Source organism: Amblyraja radiata, chromosome 47 (assembly GCF_010909765.2).
Source record: "Amblyraja radiata isolate CabotCenter1 chromosome 47, sAmbRad1.1.pri, whole genome shotgun sequence".
Taxonomy (NCBI): domain Eukaryota; kingdom Metazoa; phylum Chordata; class Chondrichthyes; order Rajiformes; family Rajidae; genus Amblyraja; species Amblyraja radiata.
Window position 1 is genome coordinate 2,108,306 of NC_046002.1, and position 23,108 is coordinate 2,131,413.

The 23,108-nt window shown below is 47.6% G+C and overlaps 1 protein-coding gene across 1 annotated transcript in view; it reads left to right on the top strand.

Annotated features, from left to right (window-relative positions):
* LOC116968877 (zinc finger and BTB domain-containing protein 7B-like) overlaps nucleotides 1-23,108 on the top strand; it is a 95,626-nt gene that overhangs the window by 66,118 nt on the left and 6,400 nt on the right. The window contains exon 3 of the mRNA XM_033015853.1: nucleotides 17,168-17,297. The gene's annotated coding sequence lies outside the window, so the exon portion shown is untranslated. The remainder of the gene's footprint in view (nucleotides 1-17,167; nucleotides 17,298-23,108) is intronic.

Genomic DNA, 23,108 nt, shown 5'->3' on the forward strand with positions numbered 1-23,108 from the left:
TGGGGATGATCAGCCATGATCACATTGAATGGCGGTGCTGGCTCGAAGGGCTGAATGGCCTCCTCCTGCACCTATTGTCTATTGTCTATCTTTAAATCAATAGAAACATAGAAAATAGGTGCAGGAGTAGGCCCTTCGTAATAGTGATATTCTTGAAGGTTGTCAGTCTGATGAACCTGCGACGAGCAGTCGGTGGATGAAGTTTAAGGTCCTTTATCATACTGGAGACTGAGCTAAATCTAACCATTGTTAGTTTAGTTTGAACCTAACCAAACTAAACTAAACTAAACTAAACAGTTTGGCATTTCCTCCTCACAGGAATCTAATATGATTAACCTGAGGTGATTAAACAATGCAAAACATTTTTTTAAGGATCTAGTTTTATTCGTGGAATAGGTGGAGGCATTAAATTCCTTCAAACCGGTTCCACGACCCAGGTTAATTAAGGCTTCACAAGAAACGTCACCTACCCAAGTTCTCCAGAGATGCTTAAGAAGGAACTGCAGATGCTGGAAAATCGAAGGTAGACAAAAGTGCTGGAGAAACTCAGCGGGTGAGGCAGCATCTATGGAGCGAAGGAAATAGGCGACGTTTCGGGTCGAAAGAAGCGGTCTGAAGAAGGGTCTCGACCCGAAACGTTGCCTATTTCCTTCGTTCCATAGATGCTGCTGCACCCGCTGAGTTTCTCCAGCACTTTTGTCTACCTTTGATTTTCCAGCATCTGCAGTTCCTTCTTAAACTTTTTCTCAACCTGCTGAGTAACTCCAGCACTTTGTGCCATTCTATGGATAGTTTCACTACGAGTGGGTGTCGAGGGCTTTGTGATAAAAGTGAGCCATTACCGCTGAGGATGAGGTCAGCTGTGGCTTTAGTATATCGGTGCAACTTACTTTAGAGGCTTTAAGACCTTCTGTTCCTATGGCCATGAGTCGCCGATGCCTGCCTGCTCCCCAAAATGGTTCAGAATGCCGGAGCACTGCTCATCATCTGCTATCAACTTCCATGGGGCGCAGGAGGATGAGGGGGCGATCTTATAGAGGTGTTCAAAATCATGAGAGGAATAGATCGGGTAAACGCACAGTCTCTTGCCCAGGGCAGGGGAATCAAGGACCACGGGACATAGGTTGAGACAGATGGCACAATGGGCTAAGTGTTCGGCTGGCAACCGGAAGGTAGCCGGTTCGAATCCCGCTTGGAGTGCATACTGTCGTTGTGTCCTTGGGCAAGACACTTCACCCACCTTTGCCTGTGTGTGAATGTGTGTGAGTGATTGGTGGTGGTCGGAGGGGCCGTAGGCGCAGATTGGCAGCCACGCTTCCGTCAGTCTGCCCCAGGGCAGCTGTGGCTACAGAAGTAGCTTACCACCACCAAGTGTGACTGAGGAGTGAATGAATAATGCGATGTAAAGCGCCTTGAGTATTAGAAAGGCGCTATATAAATCCCATCCATTATAGGTTCAAGGTGAGATGTGAAAGATTTAATAGGGATCCTGTGGCATAACTTTTGTGTAGAAAGAGTGGTGGGTGTATGGAGCGAGTTGCTGGAGGAGGTAGTTGAGACAGATCCGATAACAGCGTTTATATGTGTATGTGTGTGTGTGTGTGGTTGCACAATTGCTATGAGCAATATTCATAGCTGTAGAGCTCAGGGTGCATGAGCTGACAACTTTTACGAACTTAATAGACAATAGGTGCCATTCGGCCCTTCGAGCCAGCACCGCCATTCAATGTGATCATGGCTGATCATCCACAAACAGTACCCTGTTCCTGCCTTCTCCCCCCATATCCCCTGACTCTGCTATTTTTAAGAGCCCTATCTAGCTCTCTCTTGAAAGCATCCAGAGAACCGGCCTCCACCGCCCTCTGAGGCAGAGAATTCCACAGACTCACAACTCTCTGTGAGAAAAAGTGTTTCCTCGTCTCCGTTCTAAAAGGCTTACTCCTTATTCTTAAACTGTGTGTGTGTGTGGCCCCTGGTTCTGGACTCCCCCAACATCGGGAACATGTTTCCTGCCTCTAGCGTGTCCAAGCCCTTAACAATCTTATATGTTTCAATGAGATATCCTCTCATCCTTCTAAACTCCAGAGTGTACAAGCCCAGCTGCTCCATTCTCTCAGCATATGACAGTCCCGCCATCCCGGGAATTAACCTGGTGAACCTACGCTGGGCTCCCTCAATAGCAAGAATGTCCTTCCTCAAATTAGGGGACCAAAACTGCACACAATGCTCCAGGTGTGGTCTCACTAGGGCTCTGATTCTTAACAAGAATGATCCCAGGAGTGTTCAAGAAGGAACTGCAGATGCTGGAAAATCGGGCCGAAATGTTACCTATTTCCTTCGCTCCATAGATGCTGCTGCACCCGCTGAGTTTCTCCAGCATTTTTGTGATCCCAGGAGTGATCAGGTTAACCTATTATGAGCGTTTGACGGCACTGGGCCTGTACTCACTGGAGTTTCGAAAGTTGAGAAGGGACCTCTTTGAAACGTACCGAATAGTGAAAGGCCTGGATAGAGTGGATGTGGAGAGGATGTTTCCACTAGTGGGAGAGTCTAGGACCAGAGGCCACACAGCCTCAGAATTAAAGGCCGTTCCATTAGGAAGGTGAGGAGGAATTTATTTAGTCAGAGGGTGGTGAATCTGTGGAATTCTTTGCCACAGACGGCTGTGGAGGCCACAAGTCAGTGGATATTTTTAAGGTGGAGATTGACAGATTCTTGATTGGTACGGGTGTCAGGGGTTACGGGGAGGGCAGGAGAATGGAGTTAAGAGGGGAAGAGAGATCAACCATGATTGACGTGATGGGCCGAATGGCCTAATTCTGCTCCTGGAACTTCTGAGCGTTAGGTGCATGGTCAGACATGGAGGAGGTTTCTGTTCCTTCTTATGAAACCTCTGTTGCACCTGAAAGGATCAGATAACTTTCTACATTGACAGAATTTTAACCTATTGCATGCCAGGAAGTTGCATTGGAAGCCTTAACGTGCGAAACTGCACATCGATTTAAACTTGCAAGAAAACGGAATAAACGCACTTCGTAAAGGTCAAGCCTAGAAGCAAACTCCTGGCACACACACAAGGCGCGGGTGACGTGCGGGTGGTCAGGGAGGGGCGGATGGAGCTGACGGTACGCATCCCCGTGGTGAATCCTCTGGACCGCGCTTCCTTAGGCCGCTGCCGCACATCACGTCAGCCGGCGGCAGCCGTTCAAAGCCAGCGGGGCCTAGTTCCACTTTCAGGAACTGACAGGAAATGGCTCGATGCAATACATGCAGTGTCAGGGAATAACCCACTCGACAGAGAACCGAACTGTGATGTTTTGCTTGGGGCAGCTTACAGCCCAGCGGTATGAACATTGACTTCTCTAACTTCAAGTAACCCTTGCATTCCCCCCCCCCCCCCTCCTCCTCTCTCATAGAAACATAGAAAATAGGTGCAGGAGTAGGCCATTCGGCCCTTCGAGCCAGCACCGCCATTCAATATGATCATGGCTGATCATCCCCAATCAGTACCCCGTTCCTGCCTTCTCCCCATATCCCCTGACTCTGCTATTTTTAAGAGCCCTACTTTAACGCCCAACTCCAGTACCAAGTTAACATAGAAACATAGAAATTAGGTGCAGGAGTAGGCCATTCGGCCCTTCGAGCCTGCACCGCCATTCAATATGATCATGGCGGATCATCCAACTCAGTATCCCGTACCTGCCTTCTCTCCATACCCTCTGATCCCCTTAGCCACAAGGGCCACATCTAACTCCCTCTTAAATATAGCCAATGAACTGGCCTCGACTACCCTCTGTGGCAGAGAGTTCCAGAGATTCACCACTCTCTGTGTGAAAAAAGTTCTTCTCATCTCGGTTTTAAAGGATTTCCCCCTTATCCTTAAGCTGTGACCCCTTGTCCTGGACTTCCCCAACATCGGGAGCAATCTTCCTGCATCTAGTCCTGTCCAACCCCTTAAGAATTTTATAAGTTTCTATAAGATCCCCTCTCAATCTCCTAAATTCTAGAGAGTATAAACCAAGTCTATCCAGTCTTTCTTCATAAGACAGTCCTGACATCCCAGGAATCAGTCTGGTGAACCTTCTCTGCACTCCCTCTAGGGCAATAATGTCCTTCCTCAGATTTGGAGACCAAAACTGTACGCAATACTCCAGGTGTGGTCTCACCAAGACCCTGTACAACTGCAGTAGAACCTCCCTGCTCCTATACTCAAATCCTTTTGCTATGAAAGCTAACATACCATTCGCTTTCTTCACTGCCTGCTGCACCTGCATGCCTACTTTCAATGACTGGTGTACCATGACACCCAGGTCTCGCTGCATCTCCCCTTTTCCTAGTCGGCCACCATTTAGATAATAGTCTGCTTTCCTGTTTTTGCCACCAAAATGGATAACCTCACATTTATCCACATTATACTGCATCTGCCAAACATTTGCCCACTCACCCAGCCTATCCAAGTCACCTTGCAGTCTCCTAGCATCCTCCTCACAGCTAACACTGCCCCCCAGCTTAGTGTCATCCGCAAACTTGGAGATATTGCCTTCAATTCCCTCATCCAGATCATTAATATATATTGTAAATAGCTGGGGTCCCAGCACTGAGCCTTGCGGTACCCCACTAGTCACTGCCTGCCATTGTGAAAAGGACCCGTTTACTCCTACTCTTTGCTTCCTGTTTGCCAGCCAGTTCTCTATCCACATCAATACTGAACCCCCAATGCCGTGTGCTTTAAGTTGGTATACTAATCTCTTATGTGGGACCTTGTCGAAAGCCTTCTGGAAGTCCAGATACACCACATCCACTGGTTCTCCCCTATCCACGCTACTAGTTACATCCTCGAAAAATTCTATAAGATTCGTCAGACATGATTTACCTTTTGTAAATCCATGCTGACTTTGTCCAATGATTTCACCACTTTCCAAATGTGCTGCTATCCCATCTTTAATAACTGACTCTAGCAGTTTCCCCACTACCGATGTTAGACTAACTGGTCTGTAATTCCCCAGTTTTCTCTCTCCCTCCCTTCTTAAAAAGTGGGGTTACGTTTGCTACCCGCCAATCCTCAGGAACTACTCCAGAATCTAAAGAGTTTTGAAAGATTATTACTAATGCATCCACTATTTCTGGAGCTACTTCCTTAAGTACTCTGGGATGCAGCCTATCTGGCCCTGGGGATTTATCGGCCTTTAATCCATTCAATTTACCCAACACCACTTCCCGGCTAACCTGGATTTCACTCAATTCCTCCAACTCCTTTGACCCGCGGTCCCCTGCTATTTCCGGCAGATTATTTATGTCTTCCTTAGTGACGACGGAACCAAAGTAGTTATTCAATTGGTCCGCCATATCCTTGTTCCCCATGATCAACTCACCTGTTTCTGACTGCAAGGGACCTACATTTGTTTTAACTAATCTCTTTCTTTTCACATATCTATAAAAACTTTTGCAGTCAGTTTTTATGTTCCCTGCCAGTTTTCTTTCATAATCTATTTTTCCTTTCCTAATTAAGCCCTTTGTCCTCCTCTGCTGGTCTCTGAATTTCTCCCAGTCCTCCGGTATGCTGCTTTTTCTGGCTAATTTGTACGCATCATCCTTCGCTTTGATACTATCCCTGATTTCCCTTGTTATCCACGGATGTACTACCTTCCCTGATTTATTCTTTTGCCAAACTGGGATGAACAATTTTTGTAGTTCATCCATGCAGTCTTTAAATGTCTTCCATTGCATATCCACCGTCAACCCTTTTAGAATTAATTGCCAGTCAATCTTGGCCAATTCACGTCTCATACCCTCAAAGTTACCTTTCCTTAAGTTCAGAACCATTGTTTCTGAATTAACAATGTCACTCTCCATCCTAATGAAGAACTCAACCATATTATGGTCACTCTTGCCCAAGGGGGCACGTACAACAAGACTGCTAACTAACCCTTCCTCATTACTCAATACCCAGTCTAAAATAGCCTGCTCTCTCGTTGATTCCTCTACATGTTGATTTAGATAACTATCCCGCATACATTCCAAGAAATCCTCTTCCTCAGCACCCCTGCCAATTCGATTCACCCAATCTATATGTAGATTGAAGTCACCCATTATAACGGTTTTGCCTTTGTCGCACGCATTTCTAATTTCCTGTTTGATACCATCTCCAACTTCACTACTACTGTTAGGTGGCCTGTACACAACACCCACCAGCGTTTTCTGCCCCTTAGTGTTTCGCAGCTCTACCCATACCGATTCCACATCCTCCAAACTAATGTCCTTCCTTTCCATTGCGTTAATCTCCTCTCTAACCAGCAACGCTACCCCACCTCCTTTTCCTTTCTCTCTATCCCTCCTGAATATTGAATATCCCTGGATGTTCAGCTCCCAGCCTTGGTCACTCTGGAGCCATGTCTCCGTGATCCGAACTATATCATAGTCATTAATAGCTATCTGCACATTCAACTCATCCACCTTATTACGAATGCTCCTTGCATTGAGACACAAAGCCTTCAGGCTTGTTTTTACAACACTCTTACCCCTTATACAATTATGTTGAAAAGTGGCCCTTTTTGATTTTTGCCCTGGATTTGCCGGCCTGCCACTTTACTTTTCACCTTGCTACCTATTGCTTCTACCCTCATTTTACACCCCTCTGTCTCTATGCTCACACATTTAAGAAACCCTTTCCCTTTAACTCCATCCTCCACTAGCCCATTCGACACCCCACCCCCCTTATTCAGTTTAAAACCACCCGTGTAGCAGTGGCAAACCTGCCTGCCAGAATGCTGGTCCCACACCTGTTAAGATGCAATCCGTCCCTTTTGTACTGTTCCCCCTTACCCCAAAACAGATCCCAGTGATCTAAGAATCTAAATCCCTGCCCCGTGCACCAGTTCCTCAGCCACACGTTCAGGTCCCGTATCTCCCTGTTCCTGCTCTCGCCAGCACGAGGAACTGGAAGCACACCAGAGATAACAACCCTGGAGGTCCTGCTTTTCAGCATTTTTCCGAGCTCTCTAAAGTCACGCTGCAGAATATTCATCCCCTTCTTTCCGACATCGTTTGTGCCGACATGCACTACCACTTCCGGATGTTCACCTTCGCCCTTGAGGATTTTCTGCACTCTGTCCGTGACATCCTGGATCCTGGCACCAGGAAAGCAGCACACCATCCTCGCATCCCGTCTGTTGCCGCAGAAACCCCTGTCCGTACCTCTCACAATGGAGTCTCCCACTACAATGGCGTTGCCTGCCTTAGGCCTTTTTGGTTTTGGCTCAACAGCCCTATTCGCTTCACAAGCCAGTCCGCCGCCCAGTGTAAACACCTCTTCTGTCCCGACAGCTTCTAAGTGGGTGAACCTGTTCACAAGAGGTACAACACCCGGGGACGTTGGCATTCCATGCTTCCCTCCCTTTCTCACTGTCTCCCACCTTCTCTCTTCCAGTACCTTAGGTGTAACTTCCAGCACCTTAGGTGTAACTTCCAGTACCTTAGGTGTAACTTCCAGTAACTTCCAGTAACTACCTTAAGTTTGTTGAGCTTCACCCAATGCTCCTCTGGGGAGGTCAGACCCTGGACAGCTTTAATCTGGTGAAGAGATGTAGCTGTGTAATGGAGATGAGGTTGCCTTCCACTCCTGTGACCACTTGGTGACTATCCAGTTGGCTGGATGGATGCTCGGTGTTGTCTTCTATGTGGAATAAAGGGATGACACGGGTTGTAACAAAACAAGTGAAGATTCATTTAACAAAAAAAAGGCTTTGAGACTGAACAAGAACAAAGGTAACCCTGAAAGCCACAGGAAGAATAGAATATCAGTATGTTTTGTTTTGATCATGATGTCTATCCTAGGCTTCCAAATCAGTAACCGTTTTCAGTCAAGATTGAGGGGGGAATCAATAAATCATACTAATTTCTGTCTTGTACTCAGCTTCTTTCAATATTTTTGTTTGCAAACGTGGACAAGAGTTCACTTTTGGGGCCTGTTTCATCCTATTTTATCCCCCTACGCTCACCCCCGATATTTTAAAACTGGGTCATGTTAGAGGATGAGGGGGCATCTTATAGAAACGTATAAAATTATAAAAGGACTGGACAAGCTAGATGCAGGAAAAATGTTCCCAATGTTGGTGGGAAGGTGGGGGAGGGGAGTCCAGAATCTATATACATATACACACACACACACACACACACACACACACACACACACACACACACACACACACACACACACACACACACACACAAACACACACACACACACACACAGTCACACACACACACACACACACACACACACGCACACACACACACACACACACACACACACACACATGCGCGCACACACACACTCACACACTCACACACACACAGTCACACACACACACACACACACACACACACACACACACACACACACACACACTCACACACACACACACAGTCACACACACACACACACACACACACACACACACAGTCACACACACACACACACACACACACAGTCACACACACACACACACACACACACACACACACACACACACACACTCACACACACACACACAGTCACCCACACACACACACACCCACACACACACACACACAGTCACACACACACACACACACACACACACACACACACACACACACACACACACACACACACACACACACACACACACACACACACATATACTAGACCAAGTGCAGACCCGTTGGGTCTGTTTCCCCAACACGCGTTTGCGGTGGGGGGGGGGCTGCGGTGTCACACTCACACTAACCACCCCCCAAGTGCAGACCCGTTGGGCGAGTCCAGAACCAGGGGCCACACACACAGTGTAAGAATAAAGGGGAGGACATTTAAAACTGAGATGAGAAAAAACTTTTCCACCCAGAGAGTTGTGAATTTGTGGAATTCCCTGCCACAGAGGGCAGTGGAGGCCAAGTCACTGGATGGATTTAAGAGAGAGTTAGATAGAGCTCTAGGGGCTAGCGGAGTCAAGGGATATGGGGAGAAGGCAGGCACGGGTTATTGATTGTGGACGATCAGCCATGATCACAACAAATGACCTCCTCCTGCCACCTATTTTCTATGTTTCTATATCCCAAAGACAGACACAAAGTGCTGGAGTAACTCAGCGGGTCAGGGAGCATCCCTGGCGAACATGGATGGATAACGATTCGGGTCAGGACCCTTCTTCAGGTTCTTGAGTCGACCCGAAACAAAAAAAAAATCTAAACTGATGAAGTGACTCAGTGGATCAGGCCTGAGTTGTGTTTCAGGTCGGCACCCTCAATGTCATCTAGTCATTGTCATACAGCGGGGAAAGAGGATAGAACTCATGTACGGGGTGATGGGGAGGGGGCAAAGGACCTGCCTCCACGCCCTATCGTTTAACTAAAGCCTCCTATCCCAACTTGCCCATCAGTCTGAGGGCTCGCGACCTGAAAAGCCATCAGATGCTGAGACACAAAGTTCCTCCTGCACTTTTGTTTCTTGTGCGCTTAGTCATTATCAAACTGCGGTAAGTGGGACCTATCATTTCCTTTCCGACTTCCTCAGAAGCGTTTTAATTGCTTTGCTGAGCTTGCGATCGATGTTGGAAAAGTTCAAGATTATTTAAGGATGGAATGATTCAAAACTGGACCGACCGGCATTGATGTGGTTTTTCTTTGCATTTCTGAAGCGTCGGATTTGGATTCTGAGAAGAGGCTTTCAGCAGAGTGGTACGATCGTAGAGAATGCAAGTGGTGGGCGGCACAGAGGCGCAGTGGTAGAGTTGCTGCCTTACAGCGCCAGGCTCGCTAGGAAGGTTGTACAACTAAATAAACGTTTCCAATTGATTCAGCTCCATGCATTACGTCAACAAGGCTAGTTTCCAGCTTCCAGTTTCATTTATTATGAAGGTCCCCTGAAATAAAGGCAGCTGAATGTCGCAATGCCGTTTCGACTGTAGAGACACAGTGTGGAAAGAGGCCCTCCGAGTCCGCGCCGACCCGCGATCACCCCGCACACTAGCACCATCCTACGCACTAGGGCGATCCCGGGATGGCGGGACTGTCATATGCTGAGAGAATGGAGCGGCTGGGCTTGTACACTCTGGAGTTTAGAAGGATGAGAGGGTTTCTTATTGAAACATCTAAGATTATTAAGGTACACAAAAATGCTGGAGAAACTCAGCGGGTGCAGCAGCATCTATGGAGCAAAGGAAATAGGCAACGTTTCGGGCCATTTTTCCAGCATCTGCAGTTCCTTCTTGAACACTCCTGGGATCATTCTTGTTAAGAATCAGAGCCCTAGTGAGACCACACCTGGAGCATTGTGTGCAGTTTTGGTCCCCTAATTTGAGGAAGGACATTCTTGCTATTGAGGGAGTGCAGCGTAGGTTCACCGGGTTAATTCCCGGGATGGCGGGACTGTCATATGCTGAGAGAATGGAGCAGCTGGGCTTGTACACTCTGGAGTTTAGAAGGATGAGAGGAAATCTCATTGAAACATATAAGATTGTTAAGGGCTTGGACACGCTAGAGGCAGGAAACATGTTCCCGATGTTGGGGGAGTCCAGAACCAGGGGCCACACACACACAGTTTGCCTATTTCCTTCGCTCCATAAATGCTGCTGCACCCGCTGAGTTTCTCCAGCATTTTTGTCTACCTTCGATTTTCCAGCATCTGCAGTTCCTTCTTTAAGATTAGCAGCTGGGCTTGTGCACTCTGGAGTTTAGAAGGATGAGAGGGATTCTGATTGGAACATATAAGATTATTAAGGGTTTGGACACGCTAGAGGCAGGAAACATGGTCCCGATGTTGGGGGAGTCCAGAACCAGGGGTTAAACGCACAGTTTAAGAATAAGGGATAAGCCATTTAGAACAGAGACGAAGAAACACGTTTTCACACAGAGAGTGGTGAGTCTGTGGAATTCTCTGCCTCGGTGGAGGTCGGTTCTCTGGATGCTTTCAAGAGAGAGCTAGATAGGGCTCTTAAAAATAGCGGAGTCAGGAGATATGGGGAGAAGGCAGGAACGGGGTACTGATTGGGGATGATCAGCGGTGATCCCATTGAATTGCGGTGCTGGCTCGAAGGGCCGAATGGCCTACTCCTGCACCTATTGTCTATTGTCCATTGGTCTACACTTTTACCGAAGCCAATTTTTCCATAGTAGGGGAATCGAGAATCTAGAGTTGAAGCAATGGACTGCACACAGATGGACACACAAAGTGCTGGAGTAACTCAGCGGGTCACACAGCATCTCTGACATCTTGGGTTGGAACCCTTCTTCGGACTGCAGTTGTCCCAGCACTTTGTGTCCAACCAGAGAACAGAGGTTTAAGGTGAGAGGGGCAAGATTTAATAGGAACTTGAGGGGCAACTTTTTTCACCCAGGAGGTGGTGGGTGAATAGAACGAGCTGCCGGAGGAGGTAGTTGAGGCAGGGACTATCGCAACATTTTAAATGACATTTGGACAGGAAAGGTTAAGGGGGATGTGGGCAGGTGGGACTAGCGTAGATGGGTCATCTTGATCAGCGTGGGTAAGTTGGGCTGTCGGGTCTGTTTTCCTGTGCTGTATGTATAAAGCATTGGTGGCCGCGGGTGCTATTGATCTGGTTTCTGACAGTGAGATGTGGTATCGGAAGCTGTATGACATCAGTCTGTTAAAGTCAGAGGTGCAGTGTAATGATCGTGTTTAAGATGGTTTCCCTGTGTGCGATGTGGTTCAGTAACGAGATGCCTCCGACATTGTTCATCACGCCACCCCAGGACTTGTCCTTATTTGGAGGCTGGAGTGTTTCAAGACACTTGGATGGGATATGGGCCAAACGCAGGCAGGTGGGACTAGTGGAGATGGGGCATGTTGGTCGGCATGGGCAATTTGGGCCGAAGGGCCTGTTTCTGAGCTGCACGATTCTATCTCTACAACTGTGCTCTACTGAGGGCTGACCAGCCATATTGACATATATTCTATTAATAATCATTGATCTTTAAGTGTAGAGCGTGCTACTCTCAGTCACTTCCCCACTGAAAGCATGCTATGATTTTCACTCTCAAAACCCGTCACGGTGAACCTGACTGAACCACAACCACCACACGCTTGTGTGCCTCCAAAGATAAAAAAAAGAGTTTGCGAAAATGGCCTCAATTTCAACTCCCCCTCCCCCTCCCATTCCCACTCTGACCTTTCTGTCCTGGGCCTCCTCCACTGTCAGAGTGAGGCCCAGCGCACAAATTGGAGGAGCAGCACCTCATATTCCGCTTGGGGCAGCTTACACCTCAGCGGTATGAACATTGACTTCTCTAACTTCAAGTAACATAGAAACATAGACAATAGGTGCAGGAGTAGTGGCCATTCGGCCCTTCGAGCCTGCACCACCATTCGATATGATCATGGCTGATCATCCAACTCAGTATCCCATCCCTGCCTTCTCTCCATACCCCCTGATCCCTTTAGCCACAAGGGCCACATCTAACTCCCTCTTAAATATAGCCAATGAACTGTGGCCTCAACTACCTTCTGTGGCAGAGAATTCCACAGATTCACCACTCTCTGTGTAAAAAATGATTGGTCCTAAAAGATTTCCCTCTTATCCTTAAACTGTGACCCTTAGTTCTCCCCAAGTAACTCTTGCTTTCCCTCTCTCTCCATCCCTCCCCCTTCCCAGTTCTCACACCAGTCTGACTGTCTCCGACTACATTTTATCTCTGTTTGCTTTGTTGTCAACTTCTCCCAGCTAACACTGATCGGTTCTACATTCTCCTTGACCTCCATTCCCTTTGTCTTGTTTTCACACCCTACACTTCCTTATCTATGTATCTCCCTCTCCCCTGACATCAGTTTGAAGAAGGGTCTCGACCTGAAACGTCACCCATTCCTTCTCTCCAGAGATGCTGCCTTCCCAGCTGAGTCTGAGGAAGGGTCTCGACCCGAAACATCACCCATTCCTTCTCTCCAGAGATGCTGCCTTCCCTGCTGAGTCTGAAGAAGGGTCTCGACCCGAAACATCACCCATTCCTTCTCTCCAGAGATGCTGCCCAGCCCATTGAGTTACTCCAGCATTTTGTGTCTATCTTAGTCTTAATTTTAACACTGGAGTAACCCAGTGCTGTCCGACCCCAGGGTCTCGACCCGAAACGTCACCTATTCCTTCTCTCCAGAGATGCTGCCTGACCCGCTGAGTTACTCCAGCACTTTTTGTGTCTACCTTCGTTGTAAACCAGCATCTGCAGTTCCTTCCTACACAGCCTTACTTGTGAGATGAGTGGTGCGGGTTAATTTCTGAACCAGCGGCCTTCATCAGCCTGCTTCCAACAAAACCACACAGAGGGTGTCACGTTTTGGGGGAAGTACCTGTCATCTCCTCACACGGATTCAAAGATGAGAGGGGAAAGAATGAGCAGGAGCTTGAGGGGCAACTTTTTCACACAGAGGGTGCTGGGTATATGGATCGAGCTGCCAGATGAGGCAGTTGAGACGGCCCGGGTGATCGGAAAGTTTTAGAGAGGTATTGGCCAAATGTGGACAGGTGGGACCCGTGTAGATAGACCATGTTGGTCGGCGTGGGCAAGTTGGGCCAAAGGGCCTGTTTCTGTGCTGAATGACTGTAAATCATAGCAGGTTTAAAATGGAGCATTGTGACCAGCCCTCCATAATGTTATGGACAAAGACACATCATTTATTTATTTGCCCCTCTACTCCACAATTTGAGATTTGTAATAGAAACAAAATCACATGTGGTTAAAGTGCACATTGTCAGATTTTAATAAAGGCCATTTTTAATCATTTTGGTTTCACCATGTAGAAATTACAGAGGGCAGTGGGGGCCAAATCACTGGATGGATTTAAGAGAGAGTTAGATAGAGCTCTAGGGGCTAGTGGAATCAAGGGATATGGGGAGAAGGCAGGCACGGGTTATTGATTGGGGACGATCAGCCATGATCACAATGAATGTGATCATCGGCTTGTACTCGCTAGAATTCAGAAGATTGAGGGGGGATCTTATAGAAACTTACAAAATTCTTAAGGGGTTGGACAGGCTAGATGCAGGAAAATTAATCCTGATGTTGGGGAAGTCCAGAACTAGGGGTCACAGTTTAAGGATAAGAGGGAAGTCTTTTAGGACCAAGATGAGAAAATCATTTTTTACACAGAGAGCGGTGAATCTGTGGAATTCTCTGCCACAGAAGGTAGTTGAGGCCACACAGTTCATTGGCTATATTTAAGAGGGAGTTAGATGTGGCCCTTGTGGCTAAAGGGATCAGGGGGTATGGAGAGAAGGCGGGGATGGGATACTGAGTTGGATGAAGGGCCGAATGGCCTCCTCCTGCGCCTATTTTCTATGTTTCTATGTGTGTGGAGTTTGTTTGCTCTCCTCGTGACTGCGTGGGATTTCCCAAGGTGATCCGGTTTACTCAAACGTTCCAAAGACGTGTCCGTGCGGGGTTGCAGGCTAATTGGCCCCTCTGTAAATTGCCCCCTAGTGCGCAGGGTAGAACAAGTGTACGGGGGATCGCTGGTCGGCGCGGACTCAGTGAGCTGAAGGGCCTGTTGTCACGCTGTGTCTCCAAACTAATACACTTTGATTTAGCTTAGTTTATTGTCGCTTGTCATGAGGGGAGAACGTGCAAACTCCGTACAGACAGCACCCATAGTCGGGATCAAACCCGGGTCCCTGGCGCTGTGGTGTGAACATCTTTGTATTGTATTACATGCATGCCTGTCAGCAGAAAGACTATACAGATGCAGAGAATACGTAGAGAATAACAATAATAATAATAATGGATGGGATTTATATAGCGCCTTTCTAATACTCAAGGCGCTTTACATCGCATTATTCATTCACTCCTCAGTCACACTCGGTGGTGGTAAGCTACTTCTGTAGTCACAGCTGCCCTGGGGCAGACTGACGGAAGCGTGGCTGCCAATCTGCGCCTACGGCCCCTCCGACCACCACCAATCACTCACACACATTCACAACACATTCACACACAGGCAAAGGTGGGTGAAGTGTCTTGCCCAAGGACACAACGACAGTATGCACTCCAAGCGGGATTCGAACCGGCCACCTTCCGGTCGCCAGCCGAACACTTAGCCCATTGTGCCACCTGTCGTCCCGAATAACATTTAGTGCAAGGTAAAGTCCGATTAAAGATAGTCCGAGGGTCTCCAATGAGGTGGATGGGAGGTCAGGACCGCTCTCTAGTTGGTGAGAGGACGGTTCAGTTGCCTGATAACAGCCGGGGAAGAAACTGTCCCTGAATCTGGAGGTGTGTGTGTGTGTGTTTGTTTTCACACTTCTGTACCTCTTGCCCGATGGGAGAGGGGAGAAGAGGGGGTGACCAGGGGGGGGGTGAGACTGGTCTGTGATGATGCTGCTGGCCTTGCCGAGGCAGCGGGAGGTGTGGATGGAGTCGATGGAAGGGAGGTTGGTTTGAGGGAGTGATGGTCTGGGCTGCGTCCACAACTCTGTCATTTCTTACAGTCTTGGTCGGAGCTGTTCCCAAACCAAATAAATTAAACATATTGGCTGGGAAGGAAGTGCAGATGCTGGTTTAAACCGAAGATAGACACAAAAAGCTGGAGTAACTCAGCGGGACAGGCAGCATCTCTGGAGAGAAGGAATGGGTGACGTTTCGGCTCGAGACCCTTCTTCAGACATGATCTGCAACTGAACCATACTGCTGCAGCCAGAGAGCAGTGCTGAAGTACTATATGCCTATATTAAGGGGACCCACGGGACAACAGATGGCACAATGGGCTAAGTGTTCGGCTGGCAACCGGAAGGTAGCCGGTTTGAATCCCGCTTGGAATGCATACTGTCGTTGTGTCCTTGGGCAAGACACTTCACCCACCTTTGCCTGTGTGTGAATGTGTGTGAGTGATTGGTGGTGGTCGGAGGGGCCGTAGGCGCAGATTGGCAGCCACGCTTCCGTCAGTCTGCCCCAGGGCAGCTGTGGCTACAGAAGTAGCTTACCACCACCGAGTGTGACTGAGGAGTGAATGAATAATGCGATGTAAAGCGCCTTGAGTATTAGAAAGGCGCTATATAAATCCCATCCATTATTATTATTATTATCTTTGATCAGACTTTACTGGCTTTACCTTGCACTAAACGCTATTCCCTTATCATGCATCTGTACACTGTGAATGGCGGGATTGTAATCATGTATTGTATTTCCGCTGACTGGTTAGCACGCGACACAAGCTTTTCACTGTACCTCGGTACATGGGACAGTAAACTAAACTGTTGTTTCGGCTGTTATCAGGCAACTGAAACATAGAAAATAGGTGCAGGAGTAGAGGCCATTCGGCCCTTCGAGTCAGCACCGCCATTCAGTATGATCATGGCTGATCATCCAACTCAGTATCCTGTACCTGCCTTCTCTCCATACCTCGATGGTAGGAAGGTCTGAGCCTTAGACTTAGATTCCTTTATTGTCATTCAGACCTTTCGGTCTGAACGAAATTTCGTTGCCTGCAGTCATACATAATAATAATAAATAACAAAACATACAATAAACACAAATTAACATCCTCCACAGTCGATGATGGACTGGGCAGTGTTTACTACTTTTTGTAGTCTTTTCCTCTCCAGGGCGCTCAAGTTGCCGAACCAAGCCACGATGCAACCGGTCGGCATGCTCTCTACTGTGCACCTGTAGAAGTTAGAGAGAATAAGGGGTCACAGTTTATGGATAAGGGGGAAATCTTTTAGGACCGAGATGAGGAAAACATTTTTCACACAGAGAGTGGTGAATCTCTGGAATTCTCTGCCACAGAAGGTAGTTGAGGCCACAGTTCATTGGCTATATTTAAGAGGGAGTTAGATGTGGCCCTTGTGGCTAAAGGGATCAGGGGGTATGGAGAGAAGGCAGGTACAGGATACTGAGTTGGATGATCAGCCATGATCATATTGAATGGCGGTGCAGGCTCGAAGGGCCGAATGGCCTCTACTCCTGCACCTATTTTCTATGTTTCTATGTTTCTAATCCTCCTTGACAAACCGACTCTCCGTAATCTTCTCAGGAAGTAGAGGCGCTGATGAGCTTTCTTGATAATTGCATTAGTGTTCTCGGACCAGGAAAGATTTGGGGTCAGTTGTAACATGATTCAGAACGTCATCGGTGTAGGAATTCGACCAAAGGATGCCAACTTTTAACAATTTCCAATTTGATCCCAAACTAGGAGTCAAGTCCGCACAGAACCAGATTCAGATGGTCCAAACCCACCCGTTGAGAACGTTGGAGCCAGCAGAGGGCACACTTTGAGCTTGCATCACTTGGTTGGATCTCAGCGAATGTCCCAGAGGTAAAAGGTGAGTGATTTAATTAAAGGTACACAAAATTGCTGGAGAAACTCAGCGGGTGCAGCAGCATCTATAGAGCGAAGGAAATAGGCAACGTTTCGGGCCGAAACCCTTCTTCAGATTTAATTAACGCCCACGCTCTCTCTCTCTCTCTCTCGAACTATCAATCTTTGATCCACGACGAAACACCATTGTTCTAATATCTCATCCCGGTCATTCCTTCTTCTCCGCGCTCCTGTCGGGGAATGTTGTGATGATGTTGACATTGTAGATTGACCCCAGTCAAGAGTGTTTTAATGTCACGTGTCCCAGATAGATCAATGAAATTCTTACTTGCTGAAGCACAACACAATATGTAAACATAATAAATAATAGAACAAAAACTCCGAAATAAAAGAACAAACAATAACAGTGCAATAATAATATTAATGATGATAATAATAGTATGGAACGAGTTAGTTGAGCCCAACGTTTAAAGAACAATTATACAGGTACATGGATTAGAGGTATACGGGCCAAACACAGGCAGGTGGGACTAGTGTAGATTGGACATGTTTGCTGGTGTCAGATCACTGTCTTACTCCATGTCTCTATCTGAAGTCTCCTGTGACTCTCCCAGTGGAACTCTACATTTGTATTTAAATCTCTTTGTATTGTATTGCATTGTATTCAAATTTATTGTCATTGTCTCAATTAGAGACAACGAAATGAATTTTCCTTACAGGCAGTATCATAAAAATAAATAAATAATACATAATAAAACATATTTAAAATAAAATTGAATTAAAAATAGAAAAGCACAAACACAGAAAGTCCACGACACAACATAACACAGTGGCACCAAGGTGAGGAAGGCACCATAGTCCAGCCAGCCTCCCCTCCGATCTTCCCAGATGTTCATCCGTGGTCTGGGCCTTCAGAGCACCCGCAGTCGCCGCACCGGGTGGCCTGATGTTCAGGCCCTCACGCCGGGCTGGTGGAACGCCGACGCCGATCCCCGACGGTGAACATCCTCCTCCTCAGCGGCCCGGACCTCCTGACCAGCCGCCTCCCGCAGCCGGAGTCCGCAGCTCCCGAATCCGCAGGCCGAGCCGGACGGAGTCGCAGGACCCCGCGTTGTTGATCAGCTCCGCAAACCGCAGCTCCATGATGTCGGTGCAGCAGGTCCAGCACTCCGGGCTGGACCTGCTCTTCTTAAATCTCTTCTCGTGTGGGACAAACCTATGATAGACACACAAAGCTGGAGTAACTCAGCGGGACAGGTAGCATCTCTTGAGAGAAGGAATAGGTGACGAAGGGTCTCGACTCGAAACGTCACCCGTTCCTTGTCTCCAGAGATGCTGCCTGGCCCGCTGAGTTACTCCGCCATTTTTGTGTCTATCTTCAGCTTAAACCGACATCTGCCGTTCCTCCCCACACACCACCGCCTTGTGACTTGGCAAGTGTACAACTGATGAAGCCGCAGTTGACGAGAGACAATAGGTGCAGGAGTAGGCCATTCGGCCCTTCGAGCCAGCACCGCCATTCAATGTGATCATGGCTGATCATCCCCAATCAGTACCCCGTTCCTGCCTTCTCCCCATATCCCCTGACTCCGCTATCTTCAAGAGCCCTATCTAGCTCTTTTAAGAAGATGAGCACACACACGCTCACTCACATACAAACGCTCAAACACACACACTCTTACTCTCACATACACAAACACTCTCACACACTCTCACTCGACACAGGTGCTCACTCACACACAAGACACACATACTCTCTCTCTCACGCACACACACGCTCACTCACACACCCACTCACACACAAACAGCCCTATCTAGCTCTCTCTTGAAAGCATCCAGCGAACCGGCCTCCACCGCCCTCTGAGGCAGAGAATTCCACACGCTCACAACTCTCTGGGTGAAAAAGTGTTTCCTCGTCTCAGTTCTAAATGGCTTACCCCTTATTCTTAAACTGTGTGTGGCCCCTGGTTCTGGACTCCCCCAAACATCAGGAACATGTTTCCTGCCTCTAGCGTGTCCAAACCCTTGATGACGGAGACCTGAATAGCCATCTGAAGCATCCTATGTCGGTTTCTCAAGAACGCATGTTTGTACTAATCCCATTGTAATCTCTCCACATTCCATCAACCTCCCCCACGATTAAATCATTCATCCACACACTAGGGGGCAATCTACAGCAACCTATCAACATATCAACCCTGGAGAAACTCAGCGGGTGCAGCAGCATCTATGGAGCGAAGGAAATAGGCAACGTTTCGGGATCGAAACCCGGAAGGGTTTCGGCCCGAAACGTTACCTATTTCCTTAAGGGTTTCGGGCCCGAAACGTTGCCTATTTCCTTCGCTCCATAGATGCTGCTGCACCCGCTGAGTTACTCCAGCTTTTTGTGTACCTTCGATTTTCCAGCATCTGCAGTTCCTTCTTAAACATATCAACCCTTCCAGGTCCTTGGAATGTGGGAGGAAACAGGGAGAACGAGCAAATTCCTCAGGCAAACTAATGCAGAGTCACTCCCGTGACAGAAGGGGAGTGTGTTATAGTATATATGTATAATATGTGCAGAGAAGAACTGCGGATGCTAGTTTAAATCAAAGGTAGACAAGGTTAATTCCCGGGATGGTGGGACTGTCATATGCTGAGAGAATGGAGCGGCTGGGCTTGTACACTCTGTGGAGTTTAGAAGGATGAGAAGAAATCTAATTGAAACATATAAGATTGTTAAGGGCTTGGACACGCTAGTGGCAGGAAACATGTTCCCGATGCTGGGGGAGTCCAGAACCAGGGGCCACACACAGTTTAAGAATAAGGGGTCGGCCATTTAGAACGGAGACGAGGAAACACTTCTTCTCACAGAGAGTTGTGAGTCTGTGGAATTCTCTGCCTCAGAGGGCGGTGGAGGCCGGTACTCTGGATGCTTTCAAGAGAGAGCTAGATAGGGTTCTTAAAAATAGCGGAGTCAGGGGATATGGGGAGGAGGCAGGAACGGGGTACTGATTGGGGATGATCAGCCATGATCATATTGAATGGCGGTTCTGGTTCGAAGGGCCGAATGGCCTACTCCTGCACCTATTGTCTATTGTAGACACAAAATGCTGGAGTAACTCAGCGGGACAGGCAGCATCTCTGGAGAGAAGGAACGGTTGACTTTTCGGGGTGAGTCTGAAGAAGGGTCTCGACCCGAAACGTCACCCATTCCTTCTCTCCAGAGATGCTGCCTGTCCTGCTGAGTTACTCCAGTATTTTGTGTCTACCTATAAGTATAATATAGTATGTTATACTATACTGTCAGTTTATTAAGTATACTATACTTAGAGTCATAGAGTGATACAGTGTGGAAACAGGCCCTTCGGCCCAACTTGCCCACACCAGCCAACAATGTCCCAGCTACACTAGTCCCACTTGCCTGCGCTTGGTCCATATCCCTCCAAACCTGCCCTATCCATGCACCTGTCTGACTGTTTCTTAAACGATGGGATAGTCCCAGCCTCAACTACCTCCTCTGACAGCTTGTTCCATACACCCACCACCCTCTGTGTGAAAAAGTTACCCCTCAGATTCCTATAAAACCTTTTCCCCTTCACCTCGAAACTATGTCCTCTGGTTCTCGATTCCCCTACTCTGAGCAAGAGACTCTGTGCATCTACCCGATCTATTCCTCTCATGATTTTGTACACCTCTATAAGATCGCCCCTCATCCTCCTGTGCTCCATGGAATAGAGACCCAGCCTGCTCATCCTCTCCCTGTAGCTCACACCCTCTAGTCCTGGCAACATCCTCATAAATCTTCGGTGAACCCTTTCAAGCTTGACAACATCTTTCCTATAACATGGTGCCCAGAATTGAACATAATATTCTAAATGCTGTCTCACCAAAGCCTTGTACAACTGCAACAACCACCCAACTCACCCATACTCAATACTCTGACTGATGAAGGCCAAAGTGCTAAAAGCCTTTTGATCTACCCGCGACTCGACCTTCAAGGACTCATGCACCTGTACTCCTAGATCCCTCTGCTCTACAACACTACCCAGAGGCCTACCATTTACATCCAGAACAAGGGGTCACAGTTTAAGGATAAGGGGGAAATCTTTTAGGACCGAGATGAGGAAAACATTTTTCACACACAGAGAGTGGTGAATCTGTGGAATTCTCTGCCACAGAAGGTAGTTGAGGCCACACAGTTCATTGGCTATATTTAAGAGGGAGTTAGATGTGGCCCTTGCGGCTAAAGGGATCAGGGGGTATGGAGAGAAGGCAGGTACAGGATACTGAGTTGGATGATCAGCCATGATCATATTGAATGGCGGTGCAGGCTCGAAGGGCCGAATGGCCTCTACTCCTGCACCTATTTTCTATGTTTCTATGTCTATGTTTCTATTTACTGTGTAGGTCCTGCCTATTTTTGTATATTTGTTATACTTATATTTGCAGCATTTTTATATACTTCTATTTGTAGTGTTTCTATACATATATTTGTATATTTGCAGCTTTTTTAATATACTTATATTTGCAGTGTGTCTATACATATATTTGTACATTAGCAGCGTTTTTATATATTTTTATACGAGTCCACGGGATAAATCTACCAGAATTTGTAAAAAATTTATCGTTAGCACGTCGTTTTTTTTTCGAGAAGATGTTATGATACACACACGCACGCACGCACACACACACACACACACACGCCCGCACGCACGCAAGCACACACACGCGCACGCACGCACGCACACGCACGCACGCACGCACACACACGCACACACACACACGCACACACACGCACACACACACACACACACACACATCCAAGATCAGAGTTTTATAATTATAGAGATATAAAATCGCCAAAATCAGACCCTCTCTCACACCTCCCGCTGCTGAAAGACTCATCCATGCCTTCATCTCCTCCCGACTGGTCTACTGCAACTCACTTCTCCTTGGCATCAGCTCCACCTACATCAACCGACTCCGACTGGTCCAGAACGCAGCCGCCCGACTCATCACCCACACCAAATCCTGGCATCACATCACTCCAGTCCTCAAACAACTTCACTGGCTTCCCATCTCCCACCGGATCACCTACAAAATCCTGGTCCTCACCTACAAAGCCCTCCACCATCTGGCCCCCCCATATCTCACTGACCTCCTCTCCCCCTACCAACCCTCACGGTCCCTCAGATCCACATCAGCCGGTCTCCTCTCCATCCACAAATCCAACCTCCGCAGTTTCGGGGACAGAGCCTTCTCCAGGGCAGCTCCCAGGCTCTGGAACTCCCTCCCCCAACTGATCCGCAATTCCGTGTCCCTCACCATCTTCCAGTCCCGCCTCAAGACCCATCTCTCCACCTCTGCCTATCCTTAGCCCCACGTCCCCCTCCCTTTTCATCTGTGCTTGAATTGCCTCATATTGTGTTTTGTATTGAATTCTGTCTTTACTTTGTGTACTAGCCATGTCTCTACTATTTATTTCATTCCCCTTACATGTTTTTCCTCTACCTGCTAAATTTTTGTAAGGTGTCCTTGAGACTCTTGAAAGGCGCCCATAAATAAAATGTATTATTATTATTATTATTATTATTATTATTTGCAGCATTTTCTGCCGGTGTAATGTCTCAACCATCATAGGTCTCATCTCGAACAATAATGTAACAGAATACCGCACTCAAACACACAAAGCAGTCACTTGGTGCACAGATAATAACCTCTTACTCAACACATCAAAAACACACGAAGTCATCATTGATTTCAGACGTAAGGCACAACCCAAGACCCCCCTACTCATCTCAGGCGAACCCATATCCACCACTGATTCATACAA